We start from the raw sequence: 12919 nt of genomic DNA, 5'->3' as shown, positions 1-12919 counted from the left end.
ATATTGTTGATTCTAAAGTAACTATTCACACTGATCATGCTGCTATTAAATATCTTATGGAAAAGAAAGATGCTAAACCTAGACTTATTAGATGGGTTCTCTTGTTACAAGAATTTGATTTGCATATTATTGATAGAAAGGGAGCTGAGAACCCCGTTGCAGACAACTTGTCTAGGTTAGAAAATGTTCTTGATGACCCACTACCAATTGATGATAGCTTTCCTGATGAACAATTAAATGTCATAAATGCTTCTCGTACTGCTCCATGGTATGCTGATTATGCTAATTACATTGTTGCTAAATTTATACCACCTAGTTTCACATACCAACAAAAGAAAAAGTTTTTCTATGATTTAAGACATTACTTTTGGGATGACCCACATCTTTATAAGAAGGAGTAGATGGTTATTAGACTTGTACCTGAGCATGAAGGAAGATCCTACGCAAGTGTCACTCCGAAGCTTATGGAGGACACCACGCTGGAGACAGAACTGCACATAAGGTATTGCAATCCAATTTTTATTGGCCTACTCTCTTCAAGGATGCCCGTAAGTTTGTTTTATCTTGCGATGAATGTCAAAGAATTGGTAATATAGTAGACGTCAAGAAATGCCTATGAACTATTCACTTGTTATTGAACCATTTGATGTTTGGGGCTTTGATTATATGGGACCTTTTCCTCCGTCTAATGGATACAGACATATTTTAGTTGCTGTTGATTACATTACTAAGTGGGTAGAAGCTATTCCAACTAGTAGTGCTGATCATAACACTTCTATTAAGATGCTTAAAGAAGTTATTTTTCCGACGTTTGGAGTCCCTAGATATTTAATGACTGATGGTGGTTCACATTTTATTCATGGTGCTTTTCGTAAAATGCTTGCTAAGTATGATGTTAATCATAGAATTGCATCTCCTTATCACCCGCAGTCTAGTGGTCAAGTAGAATTGAGCAATAGAGAGCTCAAATTAATTTTGCAAAAGACTGTTAATAGATCTAGAAAGAATTGGTCCAAGAAACTTGATGATGCATTATGGGCCTACAGAACTGCATATAAAAATCCTATGGGTATGTCTCCGTATAAAATGGTTTATGGAAAAGCATGTCACTTACCTCTCGAACTAGAACATAAGGCATATTGGGCTATTAAAGAGCTCAATTATGATTTCAAACTTGCCGGTGAGAAGAGGTTATTTGACATTAGCTCACTTGAGGAATGGAGAACACAAGCCTATGAAAATGCCAAATTGTTTAAAGAAAAAGTTAAAAGATGGCATGACAAAAGGATACAAAAGCGTGAGTTTAATATAGGTGATTATGTGTTGCTATACAACTCTCGTTTAAGATTTTTTTTGCAGGAAAATTTCTCTCTAAATGGGAAGGTCCTTACGTTATCGAGGAGGTCTATCGTTCCGGTGCCATAAAAATCAACAACTTTGAAGGCACCAACCCGAAGGTGGTGAACGGTCAAAGAATTAAACATTATATCTCAGGTAATCCCATAAATGTTGAAACCAATGTTATTGAAACCGTAACCCCGGAGGAATACATAAGGGACACTTTCCGGAACGTTTCAGACTCCGAAAAGGAATAGGTATGTGGTACGGTAAGTAAACCAACTCCAAAACAGTTCTAAAGGCAATTTTTCTCCGTTTTGGAATATTTAGAAAAATAGAAAAATAAGAAGCAGTCCGGGAAGGACACGAGGGTGGAGGGCGCGCCCTACCCCCCTGGGCGCGCCCCCTGCCTCGTGGGCACCTCGTGTGCTCTCCGGATTACGTTTTCTTGCAGGATACGTATTTTGGTCGGTAAAAATTCATTATATAATCTGCTGAGGGTTTTGACTCCTGTATCACGCAAATATCCTCTGTTCTTGTTTCGAGCTATTTTTTTGACAGATCTAGATCGTCATGACGTCTCCAAGTGCTCCCAAGGACAAGTTCTTTGAGAAGGTCATCAACCCCTACCTCGAGGAGGTGCTGCAACACCCTCAAACCATTGAGATGCATGAGGGGGTGCTGCACATCCGCGATGTTGGGGGACCCAGGAGGACCGGAAGCGTGGGGACAAGGCTCGAGGCAATGGAGCAACAAGTTTTCAAGTGCCAGGAGATGGTGGAGCGTGGACTTGACTCCAGTCACATAATGATCATGGAGTTCACCAACAACCACAAGCTGGATGCCAAGGACATTGGGGAAGCCATCTTCAAGCTCCACGAGAAAATCGAGCACCTCCAAGCCCAAATCTATGACCTGCAAAACCAAAACTGTGAGTATGAATATAGATTCAAGAGGATGAGTTTGGCTGCATATTTAAGGATCTCGGAGACTCGATCATCCTTCTATGATGGTGAGCCTTGCCACCCTAATCGGCCTCCATGGTCGGAACCTCTTTGAAGCACTGGTGGCCCTGCGATTGCCCGCCGACGCCACGAAGAATGTCCACCTGGAGGTCACGCTCGCCGCGAGGCACCTCGCCCTGCAAGAAACCGTCGACCTACACATCCATGTGTACGAAACGGATCGTGTACATAGGTATCTACAAGGCCAGTGAGGACGCTACGACGTTGGCCTTCTTCAGCCGGCTGGAACCGTTGGATGCCTTAGTTGAGAAGCACCTTGACCTCGCCACACAAGCCGCCGCTCCTTAGCCGCCGGTCGGTGGCCCGGCCGGCGCACTGAGTTGAGGAGGAGGAGGTCGTACGTTGATGGATGCTTCTTTCTTCTTGCCTCCTGTAACCACCACTGCGATCGCTCATCGTGGCCTTAATTCTTATTTTGCTATTGCATTCTCGTTCCAGTCAATACAGACATGTGCGATCCCTTTGCTCAATACAGACATGTCTGTTCCAGTCTTATTTTGATTGGCTTGAATGAAGGTCTATCCCGCCGTTAGGCGCCGCAGCGCGCTGTGCTCGCCGTTAGGCGCCACGGCGCGCTCTGCTCGCGTCCGTCGGCGTGCTCGGCTTGTGGACAACTTTTCCTTGCGTGTTCAACTGCTATATGCATATATATATATGGTTGCTCGCCGTTGAGGCGACCGCAGAGCGCTCTGCTCGCGTCCCTCCGCATGCGCGCTCTGCCAACTGTTGGGCGTGTGCATGCAGTTGCGCCGCGCGCGTTGCCACATGATGCAGTTACGTGCGGCACGCTGGAGTTACGCGCTACAAATTAGAACTTCCATCAGGGCTTGCCGATATTCCCGGCCGTCCGGCTTCCCCTTTAATTCCCGCGGCCATTATAACCTTAGTCTCTTCAACCTTTCGATCGCGCCCCACAACACAACAAGCACACCCATGACGACACATAGAGAGGGGATGTCCGGCGGCGCTCCAATGGAGTTCGGCGAGCATAGAATGGAGACCTACGCGAGGGAGACGGATCTCTCGGTGGTGTACACCATCGACCCGGCCGTGGTGGACGACTACATCAACAAAGTTGAGTAGTTGCTTGCTGGAGACAAGTACAAGGTGGTCGGCATCGACCTCCAGTACACCGCCGGTCGTCCCGGCATAGATCAGAAGGTTGTCGTCACCCAGTTGTGCGTGCACCATCATGTCCTCATCTACCACTACTGCATGGCCACAAAGCCTTGCGACCATTTCAACAGTTTTGTCAACAGCACTGACTACAAGTTCACCACGGTGGATACCACCAGCGATGTAAAAGCGCTCAGTGTTACGGGCTTGGCCTGCAAGAACCTTGTCGAAATCCGTGACCACTACACGGTCTGGGGTAGCACGAAGAAGGACTCCTTGGTCGAACTCGCCTCGACCATCATCGACCCGTACTATGAAAAGATGAAGCAGGATGCCCAGAGTACAAGTCCCGTATCCTGGCACGGGGCCTGGATGCGACAACTGGATGAACCTCACCTCAGGTTTACGGCCAAGAGCGTGTACACATGCTACGAGATGCACAGGCGGATCGTTGACATGAGGAAGTGCCTCGTTACCCAAATCGACGAGCCCGGATCGAGCCATGAGCAGAGCAAGCAGGGTCACAAGAAGTAGATGATGATCAGATGATTGTTTATGCTAGTTAATCATGTATATAATATATAATTTACTTTATTGGTGTGTGGAAATTTAATGTGTGTAGTAGCCACCTATGTAATTATGCATGTAATAGTTTACTTTGGTGTGTGCAGATGCCATGGTTGTAGTAGCCACCTATGTAAGTGGATGTTTAATTTGGTTATGCAAGCATGTCCTTATAAGTGTGTATATATATGTTGTTGTTCTGTATGCATCCCATCCCACAACACACACGTCTTGTTAAGTTGAACCGTTTATGTTCTCTTGTGTCAACGCAAACAGTTCGTCCGAGTGAACTGCATGCCGTATATCGCACACAACTTCATCTGGCTGACCGTTTGTTTTGTGTTGCCTAATCACAAACAGTTCATCCGAGTGAACCGTATGCTGTACATCGCACACACCTTCATCTGGCTGACCGTTTCTTTTGTGTTGCTTAATCACAAACAGTTTATCCGAGTGAACCGTATGCTGTACATCGCACACACCTTCATCTGGCTGCCCGGTTCTTTTGTTCCTCCTCATCGAAAATGGTTAATTTAACGGAACCGTATTGCCCTGAATCACACACGCAACTAAAATCTGAACCGTGTTTGATGCATCCTCCATCGCAAATGTTTTGCACCTTTTTTGACGGGTTTTTACACCACCGTTTGCGATTATGGCATCGCACACAGTTTTGTCGAAGGGTCTCTGATCGTAGTGTCGCGTTAGTAGCATCCTGCAGTAGTGACCCTTCATTAACCTCTACCCATTCATTATCATCGCCATCATCTTCCTGTGGAAAATGAAATATAATGATTCAGATTTTACAAGCCAAACATTTACAAAATACTATCAATGTGAATTGATTGATTAGGAATACAAATAATGAACCGAAACACATACAAAATAATTAGTAAGTACCACTACATAATTAATTGCAATGTGCAAAATTGTATCAAGACTTCCAACGGTTTTATACCAAATTAGAAGTTGCATTGAGTAGTAAGTGATACTGTGATAGTGATACTAATAACCATCTAAACTAGTAGAAGTCAGGACATTTACTTACTAGACTGTTCTTGCATTTAAGTAGTATTTTTTACCATCTAAAATATAAGTCAGAACTTAGAACATGTACAAAATTTAGGGAATGAAATTATAATTCACAAGATATCCGCAAACATTCAGCTAGGTACTTGAACAAGACTAATCTGGTGCGTGTGTCAGTATGTGTGTGACAAAGTATTTCACCTAACTACACTGGTATTTCCACAATCAAGTAACCACAGTTGGTATTTCAGCAGATTCACAATCTTAACTACAATTTGGATGAACTAGGGTGTCAAAGATTCAAAGTATATGCTAATATGAAGTGGAATTAATAGAAAATGAAAAGGAGAGTGTGAGACAAACAATCTCACCGGTCCTGATCCAACGCCAACGGCATCGGCATCAGCGTCAGAGCATGTCGGTGATGTCGCCGCCTCTGCTCTTGGACGCCTTTGTCCTTGCGCTTGCTGTCGAGGATGAGAAGGCTTTGCTGCTGTGGCCTGCTAGTGATCTAGCCCTGCAGTAGCAGTGTATCGGAGCCGTGGAGAATCGGGGATGGGCGCTGTTCCTAGACTGCTACTGGGCATTATCTCCTGGGCTGTGCTAAAGTAGTGAATATACCTAGTATAAAATTGCTTTTGTAATTTTGGAAGGGGGGGCCGTGGCCCAGTTTCGCCTCCACTACCCTCCGCCAGTGGATCGAAGAGTCCTTCTTCGGTCTACATAAGGCCGACGGGGTTATATAATTGTAATTTATGAACTACGTCATACATTATCGAAATTTGTTATAAAAAAGTAATATTTTTCCTAAAAATCATGTATATAGACATATCTTAGACTGTACTCCCTCCGTTCTCAAATATAAGTCTTTTTAAAGATTTTAACAAGTGACTACATACGGAGCAAAATGAGTGAATCTACTCCCTAAAATATGTCTACATACATCCGTATGTTGTAGTCCATTTAAAATGTCTAAAAAGACTTATATTTAGGAACGGGGGAGTAGATTCTACAGTCCACATTGAAATCTCTAAATAAACTCATATTTAGGAACGGAGGGAGTATATCATGTCATCAATATGTCTAGTTGACATTGTATGATAGTAATAGCAGGATGATCAGCTCGCAGCACGGAAAAGAAAAGGACAGCTAGTGCTTATCTACTTTCTATACTAGTGCACTCTCTTGCTATTTTCCTTTTTTATTCCATTAATCAGCAGTAGCAACGGTACAAGGATACATGCAGCGGTTTGTGCAAGAAGTTCCCACTCCATACCAATGGATGAGCCGGTAAACGAAGCACCTAATGGACAAGGACGCTTTACCCTCGCAAATGTGCAAGAAGTTCCCTTTTTTTTTCTTTTCTAAAAAAAAACCCGACAAATATGTACGATATCTGCAGGATAGCTGCATGATTTCAGTGTGAATTAAGAATACTTCCATTTTGAAAATACACAGCTGTAGTACCACTAGCTATGCTCCCTGCCCACCTCTATATATGCCACATTACACGGCTTCTCCTGAGTCCTCAATCCTACCCCTGACACCTTCTCTTTATCTCAAGAATATCACTACCTTCATTCAAGCATAGGGTTGCAGAGGGGGTGCGTACTGGGATAGCTAGATATGGGGAGTGTTGGTAACTATTTGCCTCTCATTGGTATGATCCTGGTGCAACTGGGTCTTGCTGGTCTGAATGTGTTGTCAAAGCTCACCATGGCGTCCGGCATGAGCCCTTACGTGCTCATCACCTACCGAAATATTCTTGGGGCTGTCTTCCTCGCTCCCTTTGCTTTCTTCTTCGAACGGTATGATTTAATTTCTTCTATAAACGTTTCTAATTTCTTGATGGCTAGATATGTTTTTTTTAAACGGAGGCTTGATTTGCCTCTTCTATTAAATAAGGAAGGAGCGGAGTTTAGAGTTTTACAAGAGCACCCACATACACGACATGGCAATTACTCACGGAAAAAAAATGATCCCTAGTCTTTTAGCATCGGCAGTGATCCAAAGCTTTGCCTCCTACAAGATGTTGCTAAGTAGGATAGGCGGCGGCGTGCTAGCTCTTGTGACGGAACACCCTCGCATTTCGCTCGTTTCAAATGGTCAAAGAGACAAGCATAGCGAGGGAGGTCATAGCGCTCCGGTTGGGGATGTGGTTGTCAGTTCTCTTGTCCCACCATTCGCGGACGGAATCGTCAAGGTGCCAAACGGTGGTGTCCATATGAGCAAGGCCAAGCTTTTCGATGATAGTCCTCCATAGCCGGAGCGTGTAGCGGCACTTGAAGAAGAGGTGTGCACTCGATTCTTGCTCTCTTGAGCAAAGAGGGCAGAGCCCACAATTTTTCTAGCCCCGTCTCTCCAAGCGATCGGCGGTCCAAATCCTATCTTGGATAGCCAACCAAGAAAAAAATTTGACCTCGGGGGGAGCCCAAGCCTTCCAAACCATGCGGTCCATAGGGGAAAGAGTTAGCCCCAGGAACTGGGCCTTATATGCGGTGGCCGCCGTGTAAATCCTGTCATTCGAGTGCTTCCAAAAGATATCATCCTCAAGCTGTCCATCAATATGAACCTAGCTCGTTGACAAGCATCCAAAGAGTGAAAAATTCTCGAATGTGTTCGCCGGAGACAACAGTGTTGTAGTTGATATTGACGATCCAAGCATTGCACTTTAGAGCCTCCCTCACCTTCCAATTCTTTCTTGTCGAGGCCTCATAGATTAGCGGTGCAAAGTCTTTGGGCTTACACCCGAGAAGCCAAGGGGAGTCCAAAAAAGGCGTTTTGGCTCCGTTCCCCACGGTGATGGTAGTGGAGGCATAGAAGAAGTTGAGATCATCATCCGTGTAAGGATTGCCAAATCCCACCTATAATCTGTGAGGTTCCTTTCACTCATACCAAGGCCATATTAGCCTGAGAGCAGGTGCAAATTTGCCAGTATTAAGCACCCCAAGGCCACCATACTCCTTTGGCCTACAGACCGTATCCCAATTAATCTTGCATTCGGCCTATACAGGCTATATATGTTACACACTAAAGCACAAGGCATTATGTAAATCTGCGCTTTATTTAGAAGGAGATGAGTCCACCTTTCATAAAAGGAAGTTTCTTGTTTTCAGCTGACTTCTTGATCTAAGATGTAATGTACCTAGCTACCGGCCGGTTCTTCACATTTTTTTGGCCATGGATTTACTATGTGATGTCTTTCTGGTTAAGTAATTTGCTTAAGAAAATCCTGTATTTAATATTGTTGAGTTGTTTGCATTAATTTGATGTACTACATGTGTAGACAATACTACCTCCGGTCAAAAAACGTGTGTTACGTTCATAAAAAAAAATCGTTGGAAACGTTTATTGAATGCTAATCCAATGGTATGGAGTAGTACCACATCTTTGAGATCATATATATTTCCTACTTATTACTCCATTTAGTTTGGAAAAGGAGTACTTATGTGAATAGCTACTAGTAGTATGCATTCAACTTTGAGTGAATATATCCTTCATACATGAGTGGCCCATCCATATCTATCATCCATGAATTAATTTCCTCACTGTTCTTACGCAATATGATTTCATATGATTATGGATGCAGAAAAACTTGGGCCTCAATTAGCAAGAAGACACTATTACAAATTTTCGTATGCTCCGTTGTTGGGTATGATCTTTTTTCCCTTTGCACCTGATTGAGAGTCATCTGCGCTCTGAAGTTTGGGTTGTATATGCTACCTTACCAAAATGGCTTTACTAGATTTTAAATTTATTTTTGTATTTTATTTTAAATAAATTGTAAGCAAAACATTTTCCTCCAACCATTCTTAGTTTATTTTGAATAAATACCTTTTAGTCCTGATTGAATGAATGAGACACACTTCTTTTAGGGAAGTTACGCAAAGCTCAGTATTTTAGTCCAAAGACTGGGATATTTGTGAAACCTGGCCTTCTAAATCCAGTTACAAAAACCAAGTACTCCCTCCGATCCAAATTAATTGACGCGCCAATTAAATTGGACTGGAGGGACTACCAAATTTCTAACTTGTATGCATCGATGTTTATGAATTCTATATTCAAAAGTTGGGATTTTTCATATGTTAAAATTGTTATGAGATGACATGGTATTATTTTCCAAATATTATTAAGAATGTAAAAGTTTTTTCACCGCAAAAAAAGATATACAAAGGACGCAGTCTACATATAGGACAAAATATTCTTTGCTAGTAGCCATAGGTATTGTCTTCCAATGTAAATTTGGGTAAATGTTGTCTGTAAACAATACCATCAAAAGCTAACTGACAATATTAGTCTGAATCTGATTATTCGTACACACTTTGGTGGGTATGTGGCAGTGCGACGATGAACCAGGTGTTCTACTTCGTGGGCCTCAAGTACAGCCGCCCGACCGTGGCGTCCGCCCTGAACAACACGCTCCCGGCGGTGACCTTCGCGCTGGCGGCCGTGCTCAAGATGGAGCCCATGGCGGCGCTCGCCGGGAAGGCCAAGCTGGGCGGCACGGCCCTCTGCGTGGTCGGCTCCATGCTGATGACCTTCTACAGGGGCTCCCTCGTCAGGACCCTGGACTCCCCGATCCACTGGCCGTACGTGCAGCGCACCATGACTGCCGAGGCTGCGGCCCACGCCAGTGGACATGCCGCCGTCCTCGGGGCGACTCTGGTCATCGCCTCCAACGTTGCCTGGGCAGTCTGGTTCATTATTCAGGTAGCTACACAACTACACATAATGATATGTACCGTGCACGTGAGAGGAAAATTTGCAGTTTCACGCGTACAAATTAAAGTAATCGTTTTGCATGGCGTCGGCGTGCAGAAGAAGATGTCCAACACCTTCTCGTCTCCGTACACGACGACGGTGCTGATGGTGGCAATGGCCAGCGTCCAGAGCGGCGTCATTGCGGTGGCCGCGGAGCACAGGCTCTCGGCTTGGGCGCTCGGGTTCGATATCAGGCTCATAGGCTCGCTCTACGTGGTAAGATCACGTTCTCACCATGTCCAGATCATTAGACACGATGTGAATTATTTATTTATTTTGTTCAGTGTGCTGTGGTGGAACTGGAACTGAACGTGTACATAAATATATGTATATATGCAGGGGGTAGTGGCGTCAGGGATGGTGATCGCGGTGATGTCGTGGTGCATCCAGGTGCGCGGGCCGGTGTTCGTGTCCATGTTCAGCCCCATGATGCTCATCATCGTCGCCGTCGTCGGTTGGGGCATCCTCGGCGAGAAGATACGCGTCGGCAGGTACGGGTGATCGATCGATCGATGCATGCGCTTATTCTTGCACAATTTGGTGATCCCGGCGCGTTGCCGCGCCCGCCTACCTTGCCGGTTAGATTGTATAGTCATGAGAAAAAAGTGTCGGTAGTCAAAGAAAAGGAATTTAGGGTACATAACACACATTGACGTGCATGAAGCTTGAAAGATGGTGCAACCAATACACTTAGAATACATATACATAGTCAATAATTGAGGCTCTAAATGCATGTCATCTTACACACACATGCAAGTTTATGGAATTAAACTGATTAACTTGAACTAAGAACTCGAGGTGATGTGAACAAAACAATAGTAGGCATGGCTATATTTGTTTTCTGCACTATTATTCATGATAAGAAGCAAAGGTACTTCTTTAGTATCTCTACTACTTAAAAAGAACGTAAGGTTCTCATTTCACATCTCTTTGGTCTAACCTTCCTTACATACGTTCCACTCTTTCCTTCTCCTCTTTGATATTTTCCTTCCATCTCAGATTTTTCTCCCATCTATTCTCCCTAAATTATCTTATACTACTTAAAAAGAACGTAAGGTTCCCATTTCACATCTCTTTCGTCTAACCTTCCTTATATACGTTCCACTCTTTCCTTCTCCTCTTTGATATTTTCCTTCCATCTCTGATTTTTCTCCCATCTATTCTCCCTAAATTAGAATCAATTAGCTCATGATTTATTAACTTACCAAAATAAAAACATATTTTGTTTGGTAAGTCATTAAATTCTTACAAAATAAGTGCTTAACACTAAAATGGCATGTAGATCATGACAATTGCATACGTGAACTTGCTAAGATTTTAGCGCATCAATATAATAATGGACGCGCAGTCACACTAATCTACTTAGAATGTTTATTACTCCCGTTGCAGCGCACGGGCAATTGTCTAGTTGAAGAAAAATATATGCTGGAGGCACTGAGAAACGGCTGATGTACCCGGGAATACAAAAATCATTAGCCGACGTGTTTAAGTTTATGGGTACCGGAACCTGTTTGATCAATTTCTTTGCAACAGATTCAGTGTTAGAGAGCTGCATGCATAATATAATCTAGTATCACTTACTATTAGAACTTGGAATTTTAGGAAGTGGTGCACATAGAGAGGTAAAATGAAGATTTCATTTGCCACAAGTAGTAACGTACCTAACCTTTTCTTATCTCATTTCCTAGTAGTAGAACTTGCATCACAGTAGAGCCTGATGGTATGTTTATGAAAAATGAGAGACCTACGATAGGTTTGAATGTTTGAGAGCATGAACAATGTAGCGAGAATGCCTAGGAGCAAACAAATAAGAAACACTTGCCAATGAGCCATTGTTCGGATCTGGATGTAATTTTTATTATTTCTAGTGTTCGTTGTACTATCATGATTGAAGATGAACAGATTGGAATTTCCTCGCAAAAAAAACAGCCATTGTTTCTAGTTCATGTGGAATGGTTCAGTCAAGTATTTCTCAGAACATTCTTCACCAATCTCGCACGGCGCTGCAAACAACAAATATAAATATTTTGAAACTGGATTTATTCAAACACTTCCTATCAAGAGCAATGGGGACAATCTGGAAGCAAGGGGCTCAAGAACGAACTGCTAGTGTCGAGGATCCCATTAGCACGACTAACATAAGTAGAAGCAATCGCTCGTTGTGTTGATGGATCCGTCTGGTTCGTTACTGGGTTGATCCGACGGCTAACGACGCCAAAACGCTGTGGTGGCTCGTAAGTGGCTGAGTTATACTGTTTAGTAATGTTTGGGTGTGTCTAGAACTCAGTCGACTGAGACTTAACGAAGTCTCAGTCGAATGACGTCAGTGTGGTTTTTTTTGCTACAAGCGGCACGGTTATATGCTACAAACGGCAGCAAAAAATGTTACCACGGCATTGCAAGCAACAACAATAAATGCTACAACCGTTCTAACTGAAATGCTACAACCGTCAATGAAGATGTTGCAACCGTTGAGATGACGTGCTACAACCGATGAGGGACGACATGCTACAACCATCAAGACGGATGTTACAACCGGTAGGAAAAAATGTTGCAAACGATGGCATAAAATGCTGCATGGCCGACTGAGACTTGGTTAAATCTCAGTCGACTGATTTTTAGCAAAGACTGTATATATTTTGGTTTGTTTTCCTTCAACTAGCGTTATAGGCGCCGTGTTCATAGTGGTGGGCTGTACGCGGTGCTCTGGGGCAAGGGAAGGGACCTTGTTGCCACGGAAACCGTGGAAGACGACGAGGAGAAGAAAATTGGCGGCTGCGAACCGAGCAACGGGGCCGTCGATGGCGCGGCGGTCTTGCGGCCATGCCCCGCTGCTGTTCGTCATGAGGCAACGGGCCAAACGTAGGATGGCACGAGATTTGCAGTGCAGTGTCATGGCCTGAGTTTATGCCATCTTGGAGTGTTTAACAAACCAGCATGATTATCATACGCAAAGATCCTAGGTGAGTAAGACAAAAAGAAGGTGTGTGAACGTGATAAAATCCGAAAACTCCATGATTATTATACACAACAAGAAATAAAATATGGTGCAAATTTGGATTCATCAAGTTCCCCACGCTTAAAGT

The 12919-nt window shown here is 43.7% G+C and overlaps 1 pseudogene; it reads left to right on the top strand.

The window, feature by feature from the left end:
- Nucleotides 1-6698: 6698 nt before the first annotated feature.
- LOC123171339 (WAT1-related protein At1g09380-like) lies at nucleotides 6699-12699 on the top strand (annotated as a pseudogene).
- The last annotated feature ends 220 nt before the right edge of the window (nucleotides 12700-12919 follow it).

This window comes from Triticum aestivum, chromosome 7D (assembly GCF_018294505.1).
Source record: "Triticum aestivum cultivar Chinese Spring chromosome 7D, IWGSC CS RefSeq v2.1, whole genome shotgun sequence".
Classification (NCBI taxonomy): domain Eukaryota; kingdom Viridiplantae; phylum Streptophyta; class Magnoliopsida; order Poales; family Poaceae; genus Triticum; species Triticum aestivum.
This window is presented reverse-complemented; position numbering and strand designations above follow the sequence as displayed.